This window comes from Physeter macrocephalus, chromosome 21, assembly GCF_002837175.3.
Source record: "Physeter macrocephalus isolate SW-GA chromosome 21, ASM283717v5, whole genome shotgun sequence".
Taxonomy (NCBI): domain Eukaryota; kingdom Metazoa; phylum Chordata; class Mammalia; order Artiodactyla; family Physeteridae; genus Physeter; species Physeter macrocephalus.
In genome coordinates, this window is record NC_041234.1 from 5,099,140 (window position 1) to 5,114,009 (window position 14,870).

The 14,870-nt window shown below is 39.2% G+C and overlaps 1 long non-coding RNA gene across 1 annotated transcript in view; it reads right to left on the reverse strand.

Annotated features, from left to right (window-relative positions):
* The window catches only part of LOC114484700 (uncharacterized), a 297,446-nt gene extending 283,526 nt beyond the window's left edge, over positions 1–13,920 (reverse strand). The window contains exon 1 of the long non-coding RNA XR_003677882.1: positions 13,755–13,920. This is a non-coding gene — a long non-coding RNA (uncharacterized lncRNA). The remainder of the gene's footprint in view (positions 1–13,754) is intronic.
* Between the last annotated feature and the right edge of the window lie 950 nt (positions 13,921–14,870).

Genomic DNA, 14,870 nt, shown 5'->3' on the forward strand with positions numbered 1-14,870 from the left:
ACAAAAACAGCAACAAAAACAAAGTAGGATCTGTAGAAACTAATGAAAACAGAAACACACTAGTTTCTGTTTTGGGGAAAGATTAGGGACTCTGAGAGCTACTTTGACCCTGAGGTTATTCCCAGAGGGCATATTAGAAAAACAAACAAGACTCAATTACTATTTTGACTCCAATTATCTGGGAAAAAATTTTGAAACCATTGCCTCTTTTCATCTCTTGAATGCTGTTGACTAAAGGAGTTGCTGATTAAAGCTGTTAGTCAGGAATGCTGAGCAGCTCTGGGCAAGGACCCTGCATTCCAGGCGGACCCTGCCCAACCAGGAACAACAGGGTGAAAAGCGGCACTGAGCACACATTCCCAACTCTTTGCTACCCTCTGGCAAACAGACTGTGTTTACTAAGATTGCTATAAAAGGTATTTATCTAATTAGAGAGTGTTTCCCCCCCTTTTATTAGTAAGCAATTAGACCACACTTTAGTACATTAAGGAGGTTTTGTAAATCCAACTGCAAGCATATAAATTCCATAATTGTGTAACTGTATATTGGGCACAAAACCACGGATTTTCTTCTATTTTGGCTTGGCCATTTTTTAAAGCAATTTAGGGTTTTCTAAGCTAATGCTTATGTGGTGAGTGTTTTTTAAAGCCTAGGCTAATACATGTAATTTAGCCATTCTTTGGTCTTAAACCCAAACCAGAAAATGACACAAATTCCACACAAACTTATATCAACTATTTGTCTTCCTTCTTCTTCATCTTAAAGCTTGGGGATAATTGTTTCACAATGTTTCAAAGTACAATGGTAGCATAGTATCGTTCTTTAGCAACGAAACCATAAAATTCTTATAGCCAAATCATTCCATGAATTCTCATTTAAACAACCTCTGTAGCTAATATGTATGTGTTTGAATTTATCTTAATTAGATTATGTTTGTAAGCCAGGAGTGGGAAAGAAAAGTAAATATCACATCAGTTTGAATATTTGCTTTGCTGGTTAAATATATTAGGTTGAACTATATAATAATGCTAATACTTGGCCATTCTTTATTTACAACAATGGTAATTTTCTATGTTTCAACTTCTATTATATATGTTGTCCCCAGTTTCCACAAGGACATCATAAATACCGAAAGTGAAAACCATCACTGCTTCATACCTTTAATAAACAATTCATCCACTTATGAAAGGTGTCAAAAGACTTTATAAGAAACATAGATAACATATACTACTACCATTTTACTACCAGAGGCCTGTGGGACCTTGGGCAAAATACTAGGCTTTTGGGACGCTCTGTTTCCTTCTCTGACAAATGAATTGATTATACTAGAACTCAAAAAACTTTTTAAAATTTCCATAAAAGGCATATCACTAATCAAAATTAGGACAAGCTGTAGATAAGGCTATTATGTTAATCAAGTTGAGATCTATGTCATTATGGAAACAGATCATAGTACTGAATTTTTATACGCTTTAAGAAAACTTGTAGTGCATTGAATTAGACAATAATCAACTGATTCACTGATTGACTGAACGATAACAGTACTAATGAGAAAACTATCATTTATTAAGTACATCTTATGAGCCACATACTTAAGCACCTTTTATATATTATTTCATATTTATTCTTATATCACATACATGAGCAGTGGTGTGCAGGGAAATGTTTAAGAGACAACTATCCCAGGGGACAAGAAGCCTTGATTTGTAGTGTTTGCTGATTTCCATGGTGTAAATATTTCCACCTGGTTGATTTCCAGCTACCAACCTGACTCCACTAAACATGGGCTGGTGCAGGAAGAGATGTGCAGTAGCACACTATTTATACAGTACTTACACTATACTGATACAGTAGACAACTTGAAAAGCACAGATAATGATAAAATGTAGTAAGATAATTAGGAAGTGATGAGTTTTGAGTATTTATTATTATTATTTTTTTTTTGTGTGTGTGTGCTATGCGGGCCTCTCACTGCTGTGGCCTCTCTCGCCGCGGAGCACAGGCTCCGGACGCGCAGGCCCAGCGGCCGTGGCTCACGGGCCCAGCCGCTCCGCGGCATGTGGGACCCTCCCAGACCGGGGCACGAACCGGCGTCCCCTGCATCGGCAGGCGGACTCTCAACCACTGCGCCACCAGGGAAGCCCGAGTATTTATTATTTTTGCTTTAATATAACTTTTAAGCATAAATTTATATAATTTAAGTTTTAACAATAACTGGGTTTAATAACCAGCGCACCAAATTCTTGAACATTTAGCAGTTTTTGTGAATCAAGGGCACCACTGTATGTGAGGTTGATTTTACTACCCAATTTCATTGAGAATAAGAAACAGTAATATATAAAGGATTAAGTGCTAAGGTTATCCACTAGTAAGTTCAAATCCTGATTTGCCACACTATAAACCTTACTTTCTTAATTCTGAGGAAGCTTATACAATGGATTTTAAGAATGTAACTTTTATATAATCCAAGAAATGTGGTTTTGGTAACAGATGAAGAGGCACTAAGCAAGGCAAAAGTGAAAGGAGAAAGCAAGATGAGAATTTAAAGGAATGTCTTCTAGAAGAGGGTCTGTTAAGAGAAAAGATGCAGGTTACTGGTGACAAGTTTCTTTTTCATGACATTCTCTAAGGTTAGTCAGAAAGAACTAGTAATTGAAGAAAGGGAAGTCAGAACAGTGAACAAGCCAAGCTATTCTAAGACATCACTAAGGGGTACTGAGGTGTGAAGTCCCCGTGGGAGGGGCTCACCAGTCTGAAATGCTTCAAAGACTACTGTCCCCTTTATTTGCCTGCACTGCGGTCCCTATAGACTATGACAGACACTGCCACACTTTTCCCCAATTATCTGAGCCGATTTTCTCCAGATAAGAAAAGGAAAACGCTACATGCCTGTTGATAACTTTTCGATCCCTAAGTAATTTCCAGTATAGTTTATCAAATAATTTAAACAAATTGTGTTGCATATAGCATTCCATCTATTCAGAAGTTTTAAGTATTTTGATTAGGCAGTGCTTTAATGGTAGCATTGGCTAAGTACTCTGTGCTAAGTGTGAATGGGCCAAACTTTCATGCCTTTTATGACGACTCAGGCTTATTCTAACACCAGACACTAAGATCAGTGTCTGGCCCATAGTAAGTGCTATATAATCATTAGCTGTTATTATTACCATTTAGAATTGCTAGGTTTTTGGTGGATCCCAGGCTGTGGACAGGGTTTTCTCAGAATGTTGCCACCCAGATTGTAGAATTCTCTCCATAAGCAATATATTAGCCACAGATTTGCTCTTTCCTAGGGCTGGTGTGGCCAATGTTTTACAGGTGGTCTTTGGTGCACTTGGATGTTTGGTGCTAGAAACATTTCATTTAATCACAAAGCAACTTTTTCTCCCAAAAGAGGTTGAGCTCTGGTTGTCTTATGATGTGGGGTCATAAGGTGTTTGGGTTGATGTTGGCTGATATGCGCTGATGTGAAAACTGTGCTCTTGATAGTGCAGCCAGTGTGTCTTTTTGCCAGGGCTGAGATCAAAGTAACTTCTTCATGAGAGCTAGGAAGTGATTTCTTTGAGGATCAACTCCTGCTTTTCAGTGGGTTTCTAAAACTTATTAAAGGGCTATGTGAACAAATTCAGAGTAATACATCTTTTAGTGTTTACGGCAAATTGTAGGTTAAACTTATGGGCTTCATTACAATCAATAAATGGAAATTGTTTTTTGTATAATGGACAGTGAGAACAGTGAGCAGTCTAAGAAAATTCTCCTTCTTAGACTTTCTGCCTCAAAGCACGACCCTTCAGATTTATCTTTACTATTATGTCTTACTATTGTTCCCTGTGATAACATTGAATTCATGTTTGTTACTAAATTTGTAACAGCCTTATCAGAAATGTCAGCCATCTTCATAACTTTATTTCTTTGAACATATATAATTTTTTCACCATCATAGCAGCTATTTCAAATCACATTCTTTGAGAGCTAGTAAAGGGCTTCAGGTTCATTTAGTATAAACACCTTATTTTACAGTTGAAGAATCAAAGGTCCAGGGAGGTTAAATGCCTTGCCCCAAACCGAGCACATCAGTATCTTACTAGTTTTGAACTTACATTTTTAAAATAAATTATAAGTGATGTGTGGAATACCATCCATTTGTAAGATGAATAAACTTTTCTTTAGCAATTTTAACTTCCTGGAAGGAATTTTTCAAGAGGCCATAATTTGATATCATCAAAATCAATATATGGTTTTGATAGATAATAAAACCTTGGGTGGCGACCATTGAAAACACAGGATGAGAGAGACTGGGGGGAGGAGGTGCCTAAATTGTGCTGTCCAACTCAGTAGCCACTAGCCACATGTGGATATTTTAAATTTTAAATTCATTAAAACTATGTAAAATTAAAAATTTATTTCCTCATTCCTACTAGTCACAGTTCAAGTGTTTAAGAGCCACATGCAGCTATGGTATTGGACAGCACAGAATAGAACTTTTCTATCATCCCAGGAAGTCCTGTTGGACAGCACTGGAAGGTTGGTTTGCACCTCCACTGAGCTTTTAATTTTGCTGGGGGCTTCCCAACTGGGAAGGTCCTGCCTTCTTGAGGTAGATGTCAATCCCAGCTCCAGACCAAACTCTCAGGAAGCAGACAAAGGCTTTCTGGAGTGACAATCTACTCAGCTCCTAAACTGCAACACCACTCTCTAACAAAAGAATGAGACTCCATATGCCACACTCCTGGCCCATCTCAGCCTTGCCCTGTGTTGGGAATGAGGGTGCAGTGAAGAGCATGAAGAAGAGAGGGGTGACGTTTAGCATTTTGGAGGGATATCCCAAACTTTCTGAACCTTGTTTAATTTTAAACTTCCCTACCCTCTTTTTACCACTAACACCCAATTCCTCCATCCTCAGTAGATGACAGAAGTGTGGCTTTGATGAGATCCAGCTACTTTCTTCGCCTTCAGGGCTAGAGGAGGTGCTTAGGGAGATTCTGGGGAAAGAGATAAGTGAAGGCAGGAGCTTCAATCAATCCCTCACTGAGTTTGCTGAGGCCCTCAGCATGCTCAGCCCAGTCAGCTCCACTGAGGATACAAAGATGGCAAAAATCACTTTATAAGGACTCATTTTCCCAGCTTTTCATTTTCAGCTCCCCCAGCTTGAAGGCCTGAGACTGGGCTTCACTGTCAAGATCCCTCCCTGCCCACCTTGGCAGTGCCTTGGTCCACAACAGACAGTAGATCCTTCCCCTACCCTATACCGGAAATACCAGAGTAGTTAACAATAAGGGGTTAAGGACTAATAGGTCTGCCTACTCAGAAGAATTTACATTTCAGAATCCACCTCCACACTCTTCCTCCTCCCCTCCTGGCACTTCCTACTTACTGCCCAATAAAATGGGGAGTTAGAACTAATTGATTTCTAAATCCCTTCTAAGCAGGGAAGTTGTCAGAGCTGCTGTTTCTGGGGATTCTCAGCCTTGGCCCAAATAACACTGGCCCCTGGGGCAAGAGATACTTCCTGGCAATGAAAGTGCCTTCTAACCTCCATCCACATTTTTCCTCAAACTGCACTTTTATTTATTCTCTCTTCCTCCATGTTAAGGTAGATTCCTAAGTCAGCAGAGGAAAAAGCCCCCCAAATACTCTCATGTTTGGGGTTGTTAAAACTGGGATCCTTAAAGTACGTGACAGAAGTCATAAAAGATAGAGAGGTTGTCTCCTTGGCCATCGCCACGCCCAAAGTAAACCATAGTGTTGAACAACGCAATTCTTCAGAAACCCCCAGCACAGAGCTCCTTGGGGGGAGCAGAGGAGCAACAGTGCAAACTTAAGTGTTTCCCCTAGATAATAACAGTAGCTGCCATTTACTGAGCAACTATTATATGCCAAGCATGCCGACTTAGCTCTTTATAAGTAATATCTTGTTTACCCCAATTCTAGCTTCATCTCCATTCCACAGATGCAAAAAAAGTTCAGAGAGTTCTGGTAATTTGCAATGATTCATACAGCTTATATTTTGGAGCCAGAATTAGAATAAGACTTCATCAATTGCTTCAGTCCATCTGTTTTACACTCTGCCATTAATTTTCAAATTATGTTCCAAGAAATCCTAAGTATCCTCTCAAGATGTTCAGGACTGTTGAGGGGCTTGGGAATTGGTGGGGGAAGAGAAGAGAGAGAGGCCACAAGGTCACCTCTATCCCTGTCCATGTCTTCTCTGTCCCACTCATAACCCCCCTTACTCCCCACTCCCCCTGCCCCCGGCCCGAACATAAGCCCAGCAGACAGTCTTAACTGTTTTAAGTACTGGGATTCCACATACTATTTCTTGGCTTTATAAAAAAAGTTCATAAACCATTGTGCTAGGGTCTGCTTTTTCCTCTGACACCACCCCAGCAATAGCCTTTGTCCATTTATAACTAATTGACATTTACATGTAATTTATCCCACAACTGAAGAATGATTAATTTTTAAAAATCATTGTACATCTTTAACTACATTGTCTTAATTACAGATTCAGAAATGCTCTGGCAGAAATGGATTATTCATAGGCATGTGAGGTCGATTCATCAGAAAGTGAAAGAAGGTGTCTGGGCCACTGCTGCTTACTTTCTCACAAAAAATGGATTAGGTTTTGACAAGATGATCATTTGATGATTTGATGATCATTTGATGGCCCTTGGCCAAACAAAATATATTCACTTTCACTTTCTTCCAAAAGGATCATTTTCTTAATCACAGGTAATAGGAATGACTTTCAAAGAAGGGTTTGTTCACTCTTTTTTCTAATTTTTTAACCACCCAGAGGACTTATAGCCTCATATTTTTTCTATTAGGTATAACTGCTTGGAAGCCTGAACAGAGATAAGTTTCAATTCATTTTTTACTTCCCATAGTGTTCATATATATATATATATATATATACATATATATATATATGTGGAAGATGTTCCCCCAAAGATTTCTTGTTTTACTCATGGTATTCTCAGAGGTTCACCTTTGTTTGTTTGTTTGTATATGCATGCATACTCACACACAGGCCAAGAGGTTCCTGTGTGTAAGGGAGTCACAGGGATAGTACTCTCCAGGTATCACAGACTGTAATACAGCGGAACAAAGAACAGTGCAAGTCACTTGGTACAAGAGGAAGCTGCCCTTGGAAGACATATTAGTTCAGTCAGTCCACTCACCAAACAGCAATCGACAATATTAATCAAATGTCTCTTATGAGTAACCAGAGAAGGGAATAAGAGATGTTCAAATGGGGTTGAATAATCGCTTGGCAAAGAGATTATTGTGACTTATAGATCTGGATTCAAAGGAAAGATGAGGCATTTAGCTCACAGTGATGACTGGATGTCTCTGTTTGCCAGGAATGACTGGTTCCTGTATAGAGGAGCACATCTTTATCTAGAGTAAAAAGTTGCCATAGGGGTTGAGGGGGACTGTGAGATGCTTGGTCATAAAATGAAACTGAGAAAATACACTCCGGGGGAGACAAGGATATAATTTTACTTTCCTGGAAGAAGTGGCATGTTTGTTCACAGTGAAGTGGGTATATTTTTTCACACTAATGAGGTATCTAGTGGGCACAGCACACAGGTTCTCTCCTTTCACCATGGACAGTCATACCGTCTCATTTGAGCCTTAATACAACCTCATGAGGAAGACGGCATTAAGGTTCCTAGGGGTACAGTAATTTGCTCAAGGTCACACAAGTGGTGGTGCTACGACTGAACCCATATATGTCTGGGTTCAAACCTAATCCTCTTCAAATGTTTTCTCATTACCTCTCTGATAGGAAGTTAGGAAGATGTAGGAAAGTTTATGGTGATAACCAAATTCATGGTGGAAATAAAACTATGTTACAGGATTTCCTTCCCTTTGCTATTACAAAGATTTTTTTTCTAAGTTCTAAGAAAGCATTCTCTCATTTAGCCTGGGGAAAGGAAAATAGGTCATGTTCTTTGGTAATTTATTTAATTTATTTAAAAATAAGATCAATAAGCACAATTTATAATGAATATTTGACTTTCAGATAATTTTTCTTTGCTTAACCCTGAACAAAGAATCAATTTTTTCCCAGAGAAAAGGTGAAAAAAGCCAAATTAATCAAGAACCAACAGCAACTTAATTTAGTGTGGCTTCCCTTAGAGTACAAAACAATCAAATTGCCCACATTTAAATTCAAGTGCAGAGAACAGAACATTTTTTCATAAGAACAAATAATATTAAACACTTCAGTTCCTTATGAAGGCTGGACAAGTATATAATGTGAAGGAAAAATATGTAAAGAAGGGCAGAGGTGTCTAAGAGACTGTCTTTGATGAGCTCTCAGTGGGCTGTGCTCTAATCTCAGTTCTGAACTGTTTAGCTGCATGAACCTAGGCAAACTATAGAGAGTTAGAAACCACAGAAAATAGAGGTTTTCTAATCTGAGAACATCATATTATAGATCAGGACATGAAGTTTCATCCATAGTAAATGACTTGCCAATGATCAAACAAATAATGGAGAACTAGGACTGTACTGTGCTTCATTCATTTAACTTCTAGGTGTCTCAGTTTCCTACTTGGTAAAATAAAGGAATAGGAAGCAACTTGATAACACAGAAGAGACACTTCACTTGGAGATGACAGCCTGGGTTTGAGCTTCCATCTCTAATGCCCACCCATTGATCTCAGGCAAGTTCATATCTCTTGTTCAGTTTTCACAAATTCTAAATTTAAAATTAAAATCCCTGCCCAAGCTATATCACAGAGATGTTGAAAGAAACTAAGATGATAATGTATAGGCAAGTACTTTGAAAACAGTGAAGCACTTCAGAGAAGCAAAGGAATTACAATAATGGTGATGATGATTAAGTCCTCTTGCTCTCAATTCTAGTTGGAAGGGAGAGCTTGCATTTGGAAAGAGTGAATTCTCTTGGTGGAATGGGGGCCAAATTATGGAGACTCATAAATGACAAGATGTCAGTTTAGATGGCTTTTTAAAAACAGAGTGCAACTGGTAGAATTGCCAAATAAAATACAGGATGTCCAGTCGAATTTGAATTTCAGATAAACAACAGATAATTTGTTAGTATAAATATGTCCCAAATACTGCACAAGACATACTTAAACTAACAAATTATCTGTTGTTTATGTGAAATTTAAATTTTATTGGGTATTTTTGATTTTTTTTTCTTTTACTAAATCAGGCAACCCTAATAATTGAGGGATTTCTGTGTAGGGTAGCAAGTGACGTCTGAAAGTAATGGTTCAAGACTATTGTGGATATATGGGGATCATGAAGGAGTGGAAGCAAGGAGACCACTCTGGTTTGGGTTCCCCTAAAAAGAGAGCTTAAAAGGAGATTTAGGGCTTCCCTGGTGGCACAGTGGTTGGGAGTCCGCCTGCCGATGCAGGGGACGTGGGTTCGTGTCCCGGTCCGGGAGGATCCCGCATGCCGCGGAGCGGCTGGGCCCGTGGGCCATGGCTGCTGAGCCTGTGCATCCGGAGCCTGTGCTCCGCAATGGGAGAGGCCACGGCAGTGAGAGGCCTGTGTACCACACACACACACACACACACAAAAAAAAAAAGGAGATTTAAGGGCAGTAATTTATATGGGAGGTGAGGCCAGGAAATTTGGTGAGGAATAGAGGAAAGTGAGAGCCACTCTAAGGGTGCATAAGTCATTGTTGTAGGCAGTGGTGCCTGGATTTCACTGGTTTCAATGAAAAGCCTATATAATTCCTCTTAGGAGGGAGGCTAGGGTATTTACTCACTAGCTCCCAGACCCCTATTGATTAAGGGTTTCCCCTGGAGGATGAGAGGGATCAGAATATATCACCCTAAAATATTCCACTTTGGCATAAAGATTATTTTGAGTGAAGGCAATTGAAAATCAGCAGACACAGAGAAAAGCTCTCTACCCTAAAAGCAGGGCATAAATTTCCCTTTGTGAAGGAGTTCCCCCCGCTTCTCTCATAACAAGAGGGGCAGAACTACTCTTAATCACTGGAGATGACTCGAGACTCTTATAATCTCAGAAACAACACCAAGAGGAATCTGTATAATAAACCTTACTAAATAACCCTTACCTTCCATTAGTTTCCTCCATATATTTATCTTCCCACAATTTACTACCCCTAGAAGTTCACCCCCTCCCCCTTTCTTCTGTCTTACCACTTTTTCAAAAATATATTGCCCTTTGTTAAAATGGTATATAAGCCTCCAGGACCAAGTGTCTCTTTGGGGTTTTCACTTCCTTTTCTGTGAGACCCCCATACTATGTAAAAATATTAACATCAAATAAAATTTATGTCTTTTCTCCTATCAATCTGTCTTTTGTCAATTTAGTTTGCAGGACCCAGACACTAAACTAAGAGGGTAGAGGAAAAAGTTCTTTCTACCCCTACCGAGGTCTTAACTCCCCTACACATCTGGGATGCATACCCCCTTGGGATGAGCAGTTTCCAAAAGCTTCAGAGAAAGTTGGATGTAGTAAGGCTTGGAGCAGTTTAGGGCACCTGTGGTGGGATGTGTCAGCAGTAGTCTGATCCTACACTAACTGTCTAGCACAGCTGCAGCTGAAATAAGAGGAGAATGAAGGGGATGTGATGTGGGACACCCAAAACATCTACAGAGACTACAAAGAGGCCACTAATGCAGAAATGATGAAGTCTTGGATGAGTTATACATTTGTTCCAAAAACACTTATTTAGTACCTATTATATGGTATAAACCAAGAAGAAAAAAGAGCATTGTTCACCACCCAATTCTACAAGGATTAAGTCATTAGCCACTGCAGTTGTTGACCAACAGGATGAAATTCAGGATGAAAAACAGGATGAGGCACTCTGTGCTTTAGAAAAACAGGCCCCTTAGTGAGTTAGATATATATATCTCAAGAAGAATTTTAATGACCCCAGATTCTTGCATCTTCCAATGCATAGAAAACACTAAAATCATTAACTTGAGATACCTGTTCTTCGTGACTAGCAGTAATCTTTTACTGAGATGTATGCCTGACTGAACATATTCTGTGGCCAAATATCATTTATAAGCAGGTTTTGCCCCTATTTCTTTGGAGGAGTTCTCTCAGAGCAACTGAGAGGCTGTCTCCCAGACTATAGTCCTCAGTTAGGCCCCTGAATAAAACCTAAACTCACAGCTCTTACGTTGTGCATTTTTCTTTATATCAACAATGGTAAGCATGTTCTAAACACGGGGAATTCAAAGAATGATACAGTTCCTGCTTTCAAGGAACTTTCAATCTATTAGAGAAAGAAAGTAAAAAATAAATACAGTAATTAAAATGCAGTTTGCTAACTATTATCACAGAGGTAATATTTAGAATGTTATCAAAATAAAAGCAAGTGCCCAGAAAAAGAGAGCAAAAACCAAAAGCGATTTTAAAGACTAACCAGTCAAATTAGGTGAATTAATACCACTCCCATCCCTCACATTCAGCATCCAAATGTGACTCTAAAATTTTGAATGAGAGTGACTGAGAAATGATAGAATTTATAGACCCAGGAAGTTGGGAAGATGAGCTTGTTTCACAATGAATGAAAACTAGTTATTTCTAGATTATAGTAAGTTGGAAGCGGTTAGGACCTGCAAAGGTGTCTAGGAGGTCTGTGAAGACAAAGGGCTGGTGTTTGGTCTAAAGACCAGGGCTGGAACTCATCTGAGAATTTGGAAGCCCTGGAGGAGAATGAGAGTCAGGAGCAGGGCACATTCAATAAGTAAAATATTGATGAAAGAATCAGGTTGGTTCCAAGAATGATGCCTCAGAGAGCATCTGTGACTAAACATCAAGAGGAGAAAAAGATGACATAGTAGGAATAAACCTACCTAAGGAGGCAAAAGACCTGTACTCCAAAAACTATAAGATGCTGACGAAAGAAATTGAAGATGACACAAATAGATGGAGAGATATACTGTGTTCTTGGGTTGGAAAAATCAATTTTGTTAAAATGATTGTACTACTCAAAGCAATCTACAGATTCAGTGCAAACCCTTTCATATTACCAATGGCATTTTTCACAGAACTAGAGCAAAATTTTTTTTAATTTGTATGGAAACACAAAAGACCCAGAATAGCCAAAACAAGCTTGAGAAAGAAAAATGGTGCTGGAGGAATCATGCACCCTGACTTTGGACTATACTACAAAGCTACAGTAATCAAGACAGTATGGTACTGGCACAAAAACAGAAACATAGATCAATGGAAAAGGATAGAAAGCCCAGAGATAAAGCCAGGCACATATGGTCACCTTATCTTTGATAAAGGAGGCAAGAATATACAATGGAGAAAAGACAATCTCTTCAATAAGTGGTGCTAGGAAAACTGCACAACTACATGTAAAAGAATGAAATTAGAATGTTCTCTAACATCATATACAAAAATAAACTCAAAGTGGATTAAAGACCTAAATGTAAGACCAGATACTACAAAACTCCTAGAGTAAAACACAGGCAGAACACTCTTTGACATAAATTTCAGCAATATCTTTTTGGGTCCATCTCCTAGAATAATGGAAACAAAAGTAAAAATAAACAAATGGGACCTAATCAAACTTATAAGCTTTTTCCCAGCAAAGGAACCCATAAACAAAATGAAATGGGAGAAGATATTTGTAAATGATGAAAGTGACAAGGGATTAATCTCCAAAACATACAAACAGCTCATACAGCTCAATATCAAATAAACAAACAACCCAATTAAAAAATGGGCAGAAGATTTAAAAAGCCATTTCTCCAAAGAAAACATACAGATGGCCAACAGGAGCATAAAAAGATGCTCAACGTTGCTAATTATTAGAGAAATGCAAAGCAAAACTACAATGAGGTACCACCTCACACTGGTCAGAATGGCCATCATTAAAAAGTCTACAAATAAGAAATGTTGGAGAGGGTGTGGAGAAAAGGGAACCCTCCTACACTGTTGGTGGGAATGTAAATTGGTACAACCATTATGGAGAACAGTATGGAGGTTCCTTAAAAAACTAGAAATAGAGTTACCGTATGATCCAGCAATCCCACTCCCGGCCGTATATCCGGGAAAGACGAAAACTCTAATTCGAAAAGATACATGTACCCCAGTGTTCACTGCAGCACTATTTACAGTAGTGAAGCCATAGAAGCAACCTAAACGTCCATTGACAGATGAATGGATAAAGATGTGGCGTGTGTGTGTGTATATATATATATATATATAGAGAGAGAGAGAGAGAGAGAGAGAGAGAGAGAGAGAGTTACTCAGCCAAAAAATAAAGGAATGAAATAATGCCATTTGCAGCAACATGGATGGACCTAGAGATTATCATTCTTCAATGAAGAATTTGTTGCCCCAGATGGTGAGATTGCAATCCACCTTCAATTGCCCCCTCAGGGATTGCCTTAGTTGCTGAGAGCCTCTAGGTCCCAGCTCCCGGCCTTCTGAGGAGGGATGCATTTCAATGACTAATGGAGATAGGGGTATAAGGCCTGGCTATCTAAGCCCAAGTAGAACCTCTCGATGAGGTCACCCATGGCTGTCATTGCCTACCTCACAGCTTCACGTTGCCTGCCTAGTTCTGCTTTTTTTCACTCCCTTCCATAACACACTGCTTAAGAAATCTCCTGCAAAGTAAACTCCATCTCAGAATCTGCTTCCAAGGGAAACCACTCTGTGGCATCATGTGATGTATCTTTATCAGTTAAGTGTCTGCAAGTAATAGACAACTCCATCTCAACTGGCTTAAACAATAAGGAAATAATGCTTTCTCACATTACCTGAAGTCCTGAGGTGGCGTTGTTCCAGGGTTAGTTAGTCCAGTGGCTCACGAAAACCATCCAGTCCCCTAGGTTTCTTTCTTTCTTCTCTGCCATCCTCAGCATGGTAGGTTGGTACCTCAGCCTTGCATTCTTCACACTTACAAAATGGGTCACATACAGGTGTGAAAATGTCCTGTAAAAAGAAAAGAACTGCTATTTCCTGGGTGAATCTTTTTTAAGAGCAAGACACCCTTTCCTAGAAGCCCTCTGGCTGACCTCCCTTCAGTCACTGGCCAGAACTGAGGCTCACACCTCCCTCCAAACCAATCACTGGCAGGGAAATGGGAGGGCCTCAATTTGTAGAAAACACTCAAAATTTGCTCATGAATCTTTTGCAGGATGGACATACCCCTGAAAAAAAACAGGGTAACAACATTGCCACACCCTAAAATGAGTTTATTCAGCTTTTTTCTTCCAAGTAACTAATTTTTCATAATTTAAAATCTAGGTTAGGTAGCTGGAGGGAACTGTTATTTTTATATAAATCACCTGGATGGGCCTTCTGTGAATCTTCTTGCAAGGACAATGAAATGACTTTTTTTTTTGCCAGGAGGTGAAATATGTGGTGTTGTTTTCTAGCCATCAGTGAGCCTTCTATGCATTAGATATACATGTACCTTCACCAGAGCTTGAGTTCAGCGGAAATCAGCAGCACCTGACACCCCGCACCAACTTTACTGAATTTAGAAGGAAAAGTTAAGAAGCACATTTTCAAATAAGCCAGTCACAAAAAGACAAATACTGTATGATTCTACTTATATGAGGTACCTAGAATAGTCAAGCTCATAGAGACAGAAAGGAGAATGGTAGTTGCCAGGGGCTGGTGGAGGGTGATGGGCTTAAGGGGTACAGAGTTTCTATTTTGCAAGATGGGAAGAGTTTTTGGATGGATGGTGTTGATGGCTGCAAAACAGTGTGAATGTACTTAATGTCACGGAAGTATACACTTAAAAATGGTAAATTTTATCTTATGTATATTTTACCATAATTTTTTTTTCACTTTCCATTCTATTTTTTTTTAACATCCCTATTGGAGTATAATTGCTTTACAATGGTGTGTTAGTTTCTGCTTTA